Genomic DNA, 12,640 nt, shown 5'->3' on the forward strand with positions numbered 1-12,640 from the left:
GTCTGCAAATGGTCACAGATTGATGAGATTGGAGAGGAAGAAGCTGCCCCATGGAGCCAGACAGGGTGGGGACGTGGCTCAAACCAGGAGTTGGTGCCTGGGAAGCATCTGGGAGTGATGGCTCTAGCCAGGCCGAGGATCAGATCCCAAGTCCACGGCCAGTGTCAGCGTGGCAAATGTCAGTGGCTGACGAGTGGACACCAGCCTCCTGGAAGAGGAGTCGGAGCCGGAAGCTGGCGGGCAAACGTGGCGGTGGGGCTGGGCACGTGGACGGAAACCGAGCACAGTCTGACGGAGTCGCAGCCCGCTGGCTCCAGGCTGCCTCTCAGGGACCAGGTTGGCCTTCCAGGCACCTGTGGCATCTGATGTGCACGAGGGTCTCAGCACACCTGGTGTTGCCCTTGTGGAGTTTTGCCGACATTCATTCACTCACTCATCGGTGTTACCTGAGCACTGCTATTTGCCACACACTGTTCTGGGCACCGTGAGGCCTCCTGGTCCTAACGCGAGGCTTGGTCGGCGTCCTCAAAGCTACTTACATCTAGCAGGGAAGATTCGACGTGCTTACTCATATACACAGGTGAAGCCGAATTAGGGAGTTTCGAACGTGGGCTCAGAAATGACTGCAGAGCGAAGGCCGTTGGTGGCTGGGGACACTTCTGCAGCTGCTGCCTGGAAGGACAGGAAGGAGTGAACAGTTTCTCTTTATTTTAAAACACACACACAAAGCAGGGTCTAAAACACACACACCCAGAGTATTGGCTTCCTCTGGCTCCTGCAAAACCAATCACCACAAACTAGGAGGCTTAAAACCAGAGAAGTCAAGGTGTGAGCAGGGCCGCCCTCCCTCGGAGGCTCCAGGGTGGGATCCGTGTCCCCAGCCTCAGCCTCTGCCTCTTCAAGCCGCCTGGTCTCTCTGTCTTCTCTTCTGGCTCCTCTGGAGACACTTGTCATTGCTTTTAGGGCTCACCTGGTTAATCAGGAAGATCTCCTCTAGAGAGCCTGTTTATTTACATCTGCGAAGACCCTTTTTCCGAGTAAGGTCACATTCCCAGGTCCTGGGTGTTAGGACTTGGGCATAGCTCTTCTGGAGGGCGGGGGGAGTTCACCATTTAACCTGCTACACCCAGTTAAGAAAATAACGGTGAAGCAGAGCACAAGCAGGGTCAAGTCAGAATGTTCTGGAACCTTAGAGGTTCTCGGTGTGGGGTAGCCAACTGTCTGTCTGCCAAGACCATCCTGGTGTGAGTGCTGAAATTCCCAACTCCCAGGACCTTCCCAGTCCTTAGACATTGGGAAAGTCGGTCATCCTGTTGCCACCGCATTTCCCAACCTGGTTACCTCCCCTCTCTCCAGCTCCCCGCCTGGGAAACACTCTCCTGAAATTGAACTTGACCCCTGGCTTTCCCTAGTGTCATGTCACTCGCATGGGTACTGCCTAATCGTTTGTTTCTCTCTTCTTGAAGTTAAGAAATGTGATTATACAGTCTGGAGGTTGTTTATTTCTCCGCTTGACTTTGTGATGTTTTATTTCTATGTATGTATGTATGTATATTTTGAGGTGGGGAGGGGCAAAGAGAGAGAGAGAGACAGAGAGACATCGTAAGCAGGCCCCGTGCTCAGCACAGAGCCTGACTCAGGGCTCAATCCATGAGATCTGGACCTGAGCTGAAATCAAGTCGGATACCCGACCAACAGAGCCCCCCACGCGCCCCACTGACATTGTGACTTTGAGGTTTGTCTGCATCCACGCACATGGCTAGTTCGTTCCTCCCGCTGTGCAATACTCTGTGGTCTGTGTATACCAGTCACCGTTGGTGGGAGCGTCGGGTCATCTGGGGCCCCGGTGAGCTGCGATCCTGCCATTCTGGTGTCCTTCTGCTGCACGGGCAGCAGTTTCTCAAGGACGTACCCCTACGGCCCCCTTTCTGTGGGGCTTTGATTGGGACACGTACAAGTTGGAGGCGATGCCAGGCTTCCTGCAAAGTGGATGCCGCTGTTCGCACTCTGCCCCCAGGGTCGCGGCTTTGGTGGGCCTGCACCCCCCTCGTCCCCGGGATGTCCCACATGTCCAGTCCCTCTCAGAGACAGGATGCTTCTAGGGTCATAATATGTTTCGATACCTGGTCAAGGAAGTGCTCCTACCCCTGCTAGCACGTTATCATTTTCCAGGAGTGTTTTCAAACTCCTTAGTTGTCGATTCTTCAGTGTGCAGTTTAGAATAATCCTCAGGTTCCATATTACGAATGAATGTGTTGGGATTTTGGTTGGACTCGTATGGAATTTGTAGATCAATTTGAAGAGAGATGATCATGTGGGGACCTTGAGGTTTTCTACGGCCCTGGTTAGTATCTCTGCTTCTCTACATCATCTTCACCACTTCCCAGTCCAGTTTTCTGGTTTTCTGCACGAGAGGCTTGTGAACATTTTATTGCATTTATTCTTAATACGTTGTGTTTTCGTTGCCCTCATCCGCGACACTGTGGTGGTCTGGATTGTTTGATGCTTGTCCCTTTGAGAGGTGGAGCTGGGTTTTCTTCCCCGGGAGAGTGGGCTGAACTTCTTCATTTGTTTCACCGACCAGGTGAAAGCTGGAGGGACACGTGTGGCTCCAGGGTGCGGGGCTGTGCTGCGTGCTGACTGCCAGGAAGCGAAGAGTTCCAGATCCCCCCACGCGTCCACCGACTCCCCGGCTGGGGTGTGCACTGTGGGACTCCCCCTCGCCTCCTGTGTGCTCCCCGGGGACGGAGGGGTGCTGCTGGGTGCTGGTCAGAGTCCTGTCTTCCCGCCGGGTCTGTGCTGACACCCCGGCAGGGGTGGAGGTGCCTTGTCACTGCCCAGTACAGGTGGATGTCCGGGCTCCCCCAGGCCTTTGCTGGCTGGGTGGGGGTGCGGCCAGTTTTCCCGATGGCTGGGGGAAAGCTTTTGTTGTCTGTAAGCTTTCTGTCTTTGTTAAAAAAAAAATGTTTACGTATTGGGGCGGTCAGTTGAGTGTCTGACATCAGTTCAGATCACGATCTCGCCGTTTGTGGGTTCAAGCCCCGCATCGGACTCTGTACTGCTTGGGATTCATTCTCTCCTTCTCTCTCTGCCTCTCCCCTGCTCACACTCTCTCTTAAAATAAATTAATAAACTTAAAAAATTTTTTTTAAATAAACAAAAGTAGGGGTACCTGGGTGGCCCAGGTAGTTAAGCATCCAACGTCAGCTCAGGTCATGATCTCTGGTTCATGAGTTTGAGCCCTACGTCAGGTTCTGTGCCGACAGCTCAGAGCCTGGAGCCTGCCTCAGATTCTGTGTCTCCCTCTCTCTCTGCTCCTCCCCCGCTTGCACTCTATCTCTCTCTCTCTCAAAAATAAATAAACACTAAAAATTTTTTAAAAATGTTTATTTTTTTTTTTTGAGAGAGAGCATGAGCAGGGGAGGGGCAGAGGGGGAGAGAGAGAGAGAGAGATTTAGAGAGAGAGAGAATCCACACTGTCGCACAGAGCCTGATGTGGGGCTCGAACTCCTGAACCGTGAGATCATGACCTGAGCTGAAATCGGACGCTTGCCTGATGGAGGCCACCACACCCACCTCACCCCCGTGCCCCTGTAAGCCTTCTGTCTTGATGGGGCTCCTTCCTCGTCCTGTTGTCCGGCTTCCTGTCAGCTCCTGCCGCTGTTTGCCACTGGCGGGCTCGGTCCGCTTCACAGCCGGGCGTGTGCAGCAGAAAGGAAGCCCAGAGGCCTCCTCCGGGTCCCTGTCTGTGTGCCTTCTCTCCACCCTCCAGAATCTTCCGATGTTCCTTGACGATAGCGTCAGGGGCTTCCGTGACCCCGAGCAGGAGGAATGGCGCATGTGCTCCATCTTTCTGGGTGTGGAGACCAGAGTTTTTAATTTCAGTCACCATATTTTTCATCCGCAGAAATTCTATTATTCAACTCTGCTCTTTGCTCCCATGTTTCCCTTCTATTTCTTTAAAACATCAATCACAATAGGCTTTTCCCGCCTGCTTCTGTTGCTTTTGCCGCTTCTCACTCATGGCAGTTTATTTCCTGACTTGGAGATCAGCTGCTCCCTTCCTTGAGTTCTGTGGGATTCTCTGAGAGGTGTGTTGAGATTGATTTCCTCCAGAGGAGCTCCACATCCACCTCCTCCCTCTGACCCGGGCGCCGCCAGGCACCCAGCTCCACGACTGCCTCCTCCCTCTGACCCGGGTATTGCCGCCAGGCACCAACATAATTTAAATGTCTTGCTTGACATTTCTGCATTAAAAACAGTGTGAATTCAGACAGTGGACCCGCACAAGGACGGGGTGTGGTGTTCAGGGCAGTGTTTCCTCCTTCCCCTGTGTGAGGGTGAGAGGATACAAGACCTCTGCAGTCCCATCTTTCGGCGGGAGACTCCATTAGATTCCCTACCTGGAGCGGTCCTTGGGTTCATGTTCAGACATTGTTGGTCTTCTGCCCCATTTTAATAATTTTCCATTCTGGTGTCTGTCCTGTCACCGTGGCACTGGGAAGGGGATGGTGGGTGAGGCTTTCTTTGGTGGGAGTCAGAGGCAGGCTTTTTAGGCATTGGGGCTGTCCAGGGAAGGCACAGAGGGCTGCACATGGGGACCAGGCAGGGTGGATTTCGCAGGGCAGGGCCAGGGCAGCGGGGCAACCTCGTCAGGGCTGTTCTGAGATGAGGGCCTTGGAAGCAAGGCTGGGGACTCTGCCACTATTTTACGGGAAATGATCATCGTAAGATACGGGGAACGTCTTGGGTGGGGGGTCGTGTAGGGCAGAGGCGAGTGGGGAAGAGCACAGGGTGGGGCGGGTGACCTGAGTGGGAGCAGGTGAGGTGCTGAGGTCACAGGTGGGAGGGCACAGGTGTGGAGCAGACGCAGGAATGACGGGGCTCTGCATGCGGTGAAGTGTTGTGGCCAAGTTGCTGGTGCGGAGGCTTCGAGAGTCCAACAAACATCTAGGAGAGGTGTCATCACCTCTCCCACGGGGGAGGGAGGCCAGGAGGAGACTTCAGGAGGGACTGAGCCAGAGGCATCCTTTGGGATGTGCCCCTGGGGTTTCCCCAAGCCGGTGGGGATGTTCCAGAGCTGGGGAGTACAGCCCGGAATGGCTTTCCCATGTCTATGAAGTGTTGGGACCCAGCGCCCTAGTCTGCAAGGGGGAGCGCCTTCCCCAGGACCGTGCGGTGAGGACTGCAGACCCTCTCCTCCAGCCTTCTGGATGTCACCTCCTGTGACCGCACCTGCCTCTGTGGGAGGGCAGGCTGGCATTCTGTTCCTCCAGCAGGTGATCCAGGAAGTTATGTCAGCTGGTGCCTGCCAAGATTTGGCCAGGAATGCCGCCTGACTGCCTTTGCTCCCGTGTTCCTCTTGGCTTTCCTGTCTCCATTGAGGGAAAGCTCCCCACCGTGAAACCCGAGTTCTCCCTCTACAGGCTGTCAGGAAACCAGAGGCCCAGTGAGGCCGGGAGTGGGCGGCGTCCCCAGGAGTGGGGCCTGGTCCTCATGTGGTGGGGTTTCTCTCTCTGCAGTCTCGGGCAAGGGAGAGAGCTTTGGGCAGGATCAGGCAGCCTCCCACGGAGCCACGACCCTCTCCAGGTGGTCTCACTGCTGGGGCCTCTTGGATGCCGGGTGGGGGGGGGGACTTCTCCCCGTGTCCTCGGTGCCCATTATGTTGACCCAGCAGGAAGCCTTCATAACTGCCAGACAGAAGACTGGTCTCCGTATAGAAGGAGGGGCGACACTTTCAGAAAGCACGTCTGACCTTCCTGGGACCGACCTCATCCTGTCTGTGATTCCAGCTAATTCAGCTCCTGACCGTCTGCATGTGTCGTCCACTGGGGCCACGCGGGTGTCTGCTCCCCGCCTGTCTGTCTGTGTGGTGAGGGCCCAGCTGTGACCGCGGCAGCTGCCTGTGCCCACGGCAACTGGCCACGATGGTCCCCGTGTGGCACACGGCGGACCACTCGGTTTACTGTGACTTTGAGTGTCTGGGAAACATTTCATGATAATGGATCGTCCCCAAAGTTGGTGATGAAATAGGCTTCTCGCTCTCTATGAAATGGGGGAAAAATCACTCGGATCCTGTGGCAAAAACAGCACTTTCTGCCCGAGAGAGGAAGCTGTTTGTTCCTTTTTCCCCGGAACGTCAACATGAAATCTCTTCCTCTGTGTTCCAGAACCTTGCCCTCGCAGGGGAAGACAAGAGAGTAGGAATAAAGTTTTGTATTTTCTTCTATAATTGTGCTTATTTAGTGCTGAGAAATATTTACATCGGGTAGTAATGCGTGAATTCCTGGGGCGAACCACTGGACTCGAGGGCATGTTTCCTTGTTGTCTGCCATTCCCATTCCCTCCCGGCCTCTCTAATCCCTTCTGCCACCAGCAGTGTGCTGTTGGAAGGTAAACTGAGGCACAGTACAGCTTTCCAAGGGTTTTTTTGAGCAAACATTGATTCAAACTGGCAAGTGCCAAACTAAAAGTGGATGGGAGCGCCCCTCCCCCAAAAGGAGCTGGGGAGGGTTGTCTGTAGAGAAGTGAGGAAACAAAGCAAAGGAAAAGGTTTGACCATAGTTGAAGCGGCTGCCTGCTCGGCTATGTGTTGTGACTGGGACGATAGAGAGGCACGTGTACCCGAAAGGGGAACGCTATTGCGGGAATTGGCTCACTCTGTAACGGAGGCCGAGAAGTCCCCTGATCTGCCCTCTGCCAGCTGGAGAGCCAGGAAAGCTGATGGTGTGGTTCCGTCCGAGTCTGGAGGCCTGAGAGCCAGGGGAGCCAGTGCTGTGAGTCTAGTCTGAGTCCAAAGGCGGAGAGTCAGGGGCGCTGATGCCCAAGTGCAGGGGAAGAGGGATGCCCCAGCTCAGAGGAGAGGAGCCCGTTTGAACCTCCTCCCACTTGTTCTAGGCCCACCCTCGATGTGCTGGATAATACGCTGTGGAGAGTGTATTCTTTCCTTGGTCTATTCAATCAAGTGCTAGTCTCTTCCAGAAACACCCCCAGAAACTCTGTTTTGCCAGCAATCTGGGCATCCCTTAGCTCAATCAAGGCGACACATAAAATTAACCATCACAGATGGGAACCTCCTGAGCAGTATATGTTACATTGGGGTGTGTGTGTGTGTGGGCGGGGGGAGGTCATCAGTCAAGTGCAGATTCCCAGGCCCCCCGTGGATGCCACAGAATGAGGACTCTGGGAGGTGGGTACTCGGATGCATGGTGCTCACCAGCACTCAGGAGATTCTAGTACACTGAGGTCTCGGGTCCCGAGCCTTAAGGAGGCTGCCGGTCCTCCCCCCGGCAGTGGGGAGTGGAGGCTGGGCCCGGTGCCGAGCCTGGCTGGGCCACAGGCAGGTGCAACACTGCTGAGCCAGGTCACGGAGGGCCACAAGCTGGAATCATCTGTGGGAGCTTTGAAAAGCTACAGATGGCTGGGCTCCACCCCAGAGATGTGGGCTTTGTTGGTCTGGGAAGGGCCCTGTAAAGCTTTCCCCTGGGCTATTAATGGGTGGCCATGTCAAGAACTCCACGTTGGGGCATCAGATTTTGGGGGCCCGTACTATAGTGCTCACTGTTGCAGGATTCACTCTTCCTTTGGGGTGCCTTCGAGACAGGAAATATCCCTGTCCCCTGGAAATCAGGCTTGGCCACGTGACCGGTTCTGGCCAATGTGTTGCCGGAAGTGATGTTGCTCCCGGGGGAGGGAGGTGCGGGTACAGGTGCAGGTGGGAGCGGCCCGTGCCGTTCCGTGAGCACCGTGGACGTGCACTGTGGGTGAGAGACCGTCTGGCTGTTTGCACTCGCTGAGGTCTTGAGCTGGTTCGTAACTGTTTTCTACCCTGGCTTCTCCTGGTAGACACATCTGGTTTTATAAAAAGGTACTAAAACTAAAGAGTTTTGTGTCATAAGTGCCTTCTTCGTTACCTTAATAGAACAGGTCAACTGCGTTTTCTTGTTTTTAGTTTTTCCTCCTGTTTTGTTTTTAAAATGTCACCCATTGATAGATGAAGCCAGCCTTTGATGCTGAAATATTTTCCATTGTCAAGGCAGTGCGCTGTAAAACGTATTCAGTTCAGGGAACTTGGTTATTTAGTTTGTCCCTAGGAAACGAGTGTGATGTCAGGCAAAAAGATCCAAAATGATTAGAGCAAGTGGTGGTCTTCTCTCACGGAGAAAAATGCCTCCAGAAAATTGATTGATCCTTGAGCGATATGCATGCTGGCACTCTGTTCTCTTGGCTTTTACCAAGGGAAATCTCAAGTTAGGGAGAAGGAGGAAAACACACCACTTACTTTAAAATGCATTTTTTTTTCCAGGGGAAAATTTAGCAGCTGTGATGGTTACTCAGCTTTTGTGTGAGAGCTTTTTTTTCAACATATAATACATTAGACTCTACCGTAAGCTTCCTGCCAAGGTGAGGGCTTGCATTAAGCAAGCGATGGTTCCTACTTGATTTAATTCTTGAGCAGAGTGATGGCCGGGCTTAGAGAAGGAACAGGAGGATAATAGAGGTGAATTTATTGAGTTCAAGTGTCCCGACATTTGCATTTTGTGAAATTTCTGTTCGTGCTTGAGGGAGAAATAATTTTAAAATACGAGTGAGAGGAAGCAGCCTTTAGAAAAATTCAATACATACCTTAAAGTTATTTTTCTAGCTCTGAACTGCTATTTAGGGTTGAGTTATCATATGACTCTTTTTGGAAAGCTGAAATTCAGTTGACAAGGGGCAATTTGATTTTTCTGGAATGTTTTATATGAAGGGAGGACTCTTGTAGATACCCAAACCACTGAGAATATAGGACGGGAGACTGCTGATAATGACTTGCTCTTCCTGTAGCACCTCTGGAGGGGCCTTCCGCATCCAGGGCAGCATGGGTCCTCAGAGTGGGAGGGGACGAGGGGGCATGGAGCTCTGGCCCTTTGTGTGTGTTGTCTGACACAGCCCAGCAGGTGACTTCATCCCCAGGAAAGCTTGAAAAGCAGAGAGAGCTATTTAAAAAAACAAAAATTTTTTTTTACTATTTATTTACTTTTTTTTGAGAGAGAGAGAGAGACAGAGCACAAGCAGGGGAGGGGCAGAGAGAGAGACACACACAGAATCAGAAGCAGGCTCCAGGCTCTGAGCTGTCAATACAGAGCTCAACGCGGGGCTCGAAGTCGTGAACCGCTAGACCATGACCTGAGCCGAAGTCAGCTGCTTAACCAACTGAGCCGCCCAGGCGCCCCACAGAGAGCTATTTTCGACAAGATTCCTGGGATGATGCTCACAAGGACATAATACACCAATGAAGGGGTGTGATTTTTCAAATCAACACCGTTGTAAGGACGTGCGGGCACACTCACCCAGGAGGACACTGACCTCCCTGGGAGCAGGTTTGGGTCGTGGACACTAGACTGGCCATTGCCACCCGAAAACTCGGAAGCTCCTGTGGGACTGCCTGCCTCTCTTCCCCCTGGGACCATGCTCGCTGGAGAGGAGAGGGTGGGTCGTACGTCAGAGGGAAGCACAACTGCTCAGATGCTCGCTCGTCCTGGGGAAAGGCTGGAGGCACGCTGAGGATGTGACTGTCTCTGGCTGGCTTCCCGTGTGGGCGCCAGCCTGGCCTCGTGGTACAGTGTGGAATCTCTGGGCCCCGGGAGCCTCAGATGAAATCCTGCTCTCCTCCCGGGCCGTGCTCATCCCTGGCGGCTTTGAGCAAGGTGCCCTTGTGGAGGCCGGGGGCCAGTAATCAGGGCGGCTTTGCATCTCTGTGGGGTTAGCAAGGAGCTTCCTCCCGTGGTCCCCCTCCTCCCACTCAAGGGGAACATGGAGGGGAGGATCCCAGAGGACAGAGCTGGGAAAACGGGGGAGGCGATGATGCAGCGGCGTAGGTCTGTCCAGACCACAGCCTGTTGGCTACCTTTCGGCCAGTCTGTGAGCTCAGCTCTGCGGGAGCCCCTGGGGCGGCACCTGTGTCACGGCCTCACCTTACAGTCCTGAGACATCGGCCGTCTCGCCCTTAGCAGGTGGGTTTCTAAGACCTCAGAGCCCCCTCTCCTGTGAAGTTGAGCACCACCCTCTGTGCGCAGAGCTGCCCGATGCCCCTCGTCCTTGTCACTCGTTCCCGCGTGCCGTTTGGCCGGGAGCCAAGCAGTTACCGTGGCCGTGGGAAAGCATTGCTCTCTGACCCTAGTGGGCAAAATTCCTTCCAAAATAGTTTTCTGAGGGCTTTTCAAAAATGGGACGTTGTAGTAAGGGTTGCTCTCCTCTTAAGTGGCTGTGTCATTGTATTGGTCACACTGTGGGCTGATGTTGGAGAATGAAAAACACACAAGTGCTTGGTTAAATCAAGGCTCCGGTGTCGATTATTGCAGCATTCAGTTTTGATGCAGTGTTTATTCTTTTATTAGAACAGCGACACCGTTTGCTCTCTGCCGAGGGCGGCACATGGCAGGTGGTGAAGTCACGGCCCACGGTGGACACAGCTGCATTGGAACTGTTAGCAATTCGAACAGCAGGGCTCCCTTGAACCCCAAGAGTTACATGTGTGTCCGCATAACTGTGGGTGTTTTGCCCAGAGCAGAGATAAAAACCAGGGTGGAATTTCCCATGTAATCGCTCAGGCCACCATGGGTCAGGGATATGAGAACAGAGAGTTGTGGGCAGTAGTGAGACAGTGCAGGAAAGCAAAAGCCACAGGTCGGAAGTCCCCGGGGCCTGGAGGGGTTCTGAACCCTTCCTGAAGGTAGGCTCCTTTGCGTGTGGGAGCAATTGACTCTGTTTTTTGGGGGGAGGCCGGGACGTGGCTGCCGTCCCTTCCAGGTCCCCCACAGCCCGCAGACGTCACCCAGGAGGCAGTCATACTGCTGCTCCATTGTCACAAGAGCTGGGGGGACCAGCAGTTGTCAAGGTAATCAGCCACCGTGCTCATGGACGTGGGAAGTTTGTAAAACTCATTTCCGAATTGTTCGTTTGGGTAAAGACGTTGGGCTTGACTCTGTCTCAGTTTATGGCATCTTGGGGAAAACTTGAAATGGGATTTTTCGAGATGGCCTTGATGGTTTCCTTGCTAACGTCATTGTCCCCATTCACTGGTATTGCCTGCTTTTTGGGACTCAGTTGTTCTAGCTCTGTCCCGACTGGGAGGCTGGGAACAGGCCTCTTGTGTGCTGAAACGGGTTCCTGCTGGTCCAGTACCCAGCTCCTCGGCACCTGGGTTTGCGTTCAAGGTGGGGGAGGGGGGGTGCTGCGGCAGAACCGTGGGGCAAGGAGCCACAGAGATGTCAGCACCAGAGTGACCCTTCGCTGCCTCTCTTCCTGCTGCCTGCTGGTCCCGCCCCCCTCCTGGGGCTCCTCCTCCTTTGAGGATAATAGATGAAAAGGATACTCTGGGAGCCCTGATCCTGGGAGCACGTGGTTTCATAACTGGAGGGGTTTGCATCACCCTCCTGAGAGTATTCTTGGAATTAAACCCACATAAATATGGTTTTATTGTTCTCAAGCAGTGTAACTACTGAACTCTGCAGTGGTATTTCTGTAATCCAGTTTCAGTATATTTAGAAAAGTATCCTTCTTATTAATGTGCATTTTTACTGTTCTGGTTAGAGGCTGCTCATCAAACACCTTCCCCGCTGCATTCTGGATCTTTCCCTCTGGCACACGCATACGGTCAAGTCTGTTAAGTTCACGTTGCCATCTACATGATCGTTCTAGGGCCTGTGGCTTTTCAAAAATGTTGAACTGTTTCCCAGTCAACTAGTATAGTGTAGTGGTTAGGAGAGGAGACTCTGAGGTCAGATTCTGCAGGTTCCCTCCTCCCGCTTTCCAGCTGTGATACACGGCCTTGGCAGTTCTCCTCTGCCCATCGTGCTAACGACTCATAAACTGAGCTTACAACAGTACTCCCAACTCAAAGCCTTATTGTGGGGACTAAGTACTTAGGCCAGTGTCGAGCATAGTAAGAATTTGGTAGCAAATCTTGGACATGATGATGTAGGTCCAAAGTCCCCCGTGATACTTTCTGTCTATATTGGCACCTGAAAATTCAAAATAATTGGAGATGAACCAAGTGTCCGTGGAAGTGATAATGACCAAGTTTCCACGCCTGGTAGTGGGCGGTGGGCCAGGTGTGGACCAGCCCTCCCACTGATAACAGCCGCAGGAGCTGGAGAAGGAACCTACAAGTTCTGTTTGGAAACTCGGGGGAACTGTGGGCTTCTCAGGGAGGGCAGACCTGGGAGTCTGAGGGTCACTGGGGTGGATCTTACCCTGGCGGTGTTTGCGGTTTCTGGAAGCGGCGGCTCAGAGGCTGAGGAGACCAGCAAGTTTTCAGCAGGTGCTGGGGGCTGAGAAGCCAAAACGTAGAGTCAGAGTTTGGTAACTCCAGGGGCCGGTTGTGATCTCCAGGACAGGCACGGGAAGAGTTGCAGATGCCTATGTAAGCATCAAGCTAGCAGAGGTAACAAATAGAGTAATAGAAATATTTAAGGAGCCTGAAAGTTGGCAAGAAAGGGATACAGGAACATAGAGGAGGAAGGACAGAGAGAAGGCAGATCGTAAGATTGTGCATTCATTTCAAAGATGTCAGCAGCAACGCCTGGGTTTGGGCTTTGGGACTTCAGAAATTTACAACTCAAGAAAGAGAATAAGCTGGAAATAGAAGAGTGCACAC

The sequence above is a fragment of the Prionailurus bengalensis genome, chromosome D2 (genome assembly GCF_016509475.1).
Source record: "Prionailurus bengalensis isolate Pbe53 chromosome D2, Fcat_Pben_1.1_paternal_pri, whole genome shotgun sequence".
Lineage (NCBI taxonomy): Eukaryota > Metazoa > Chordata > Mammalia > Carnivora > Felidae > Prionailurus > Prionailurus bengalensis.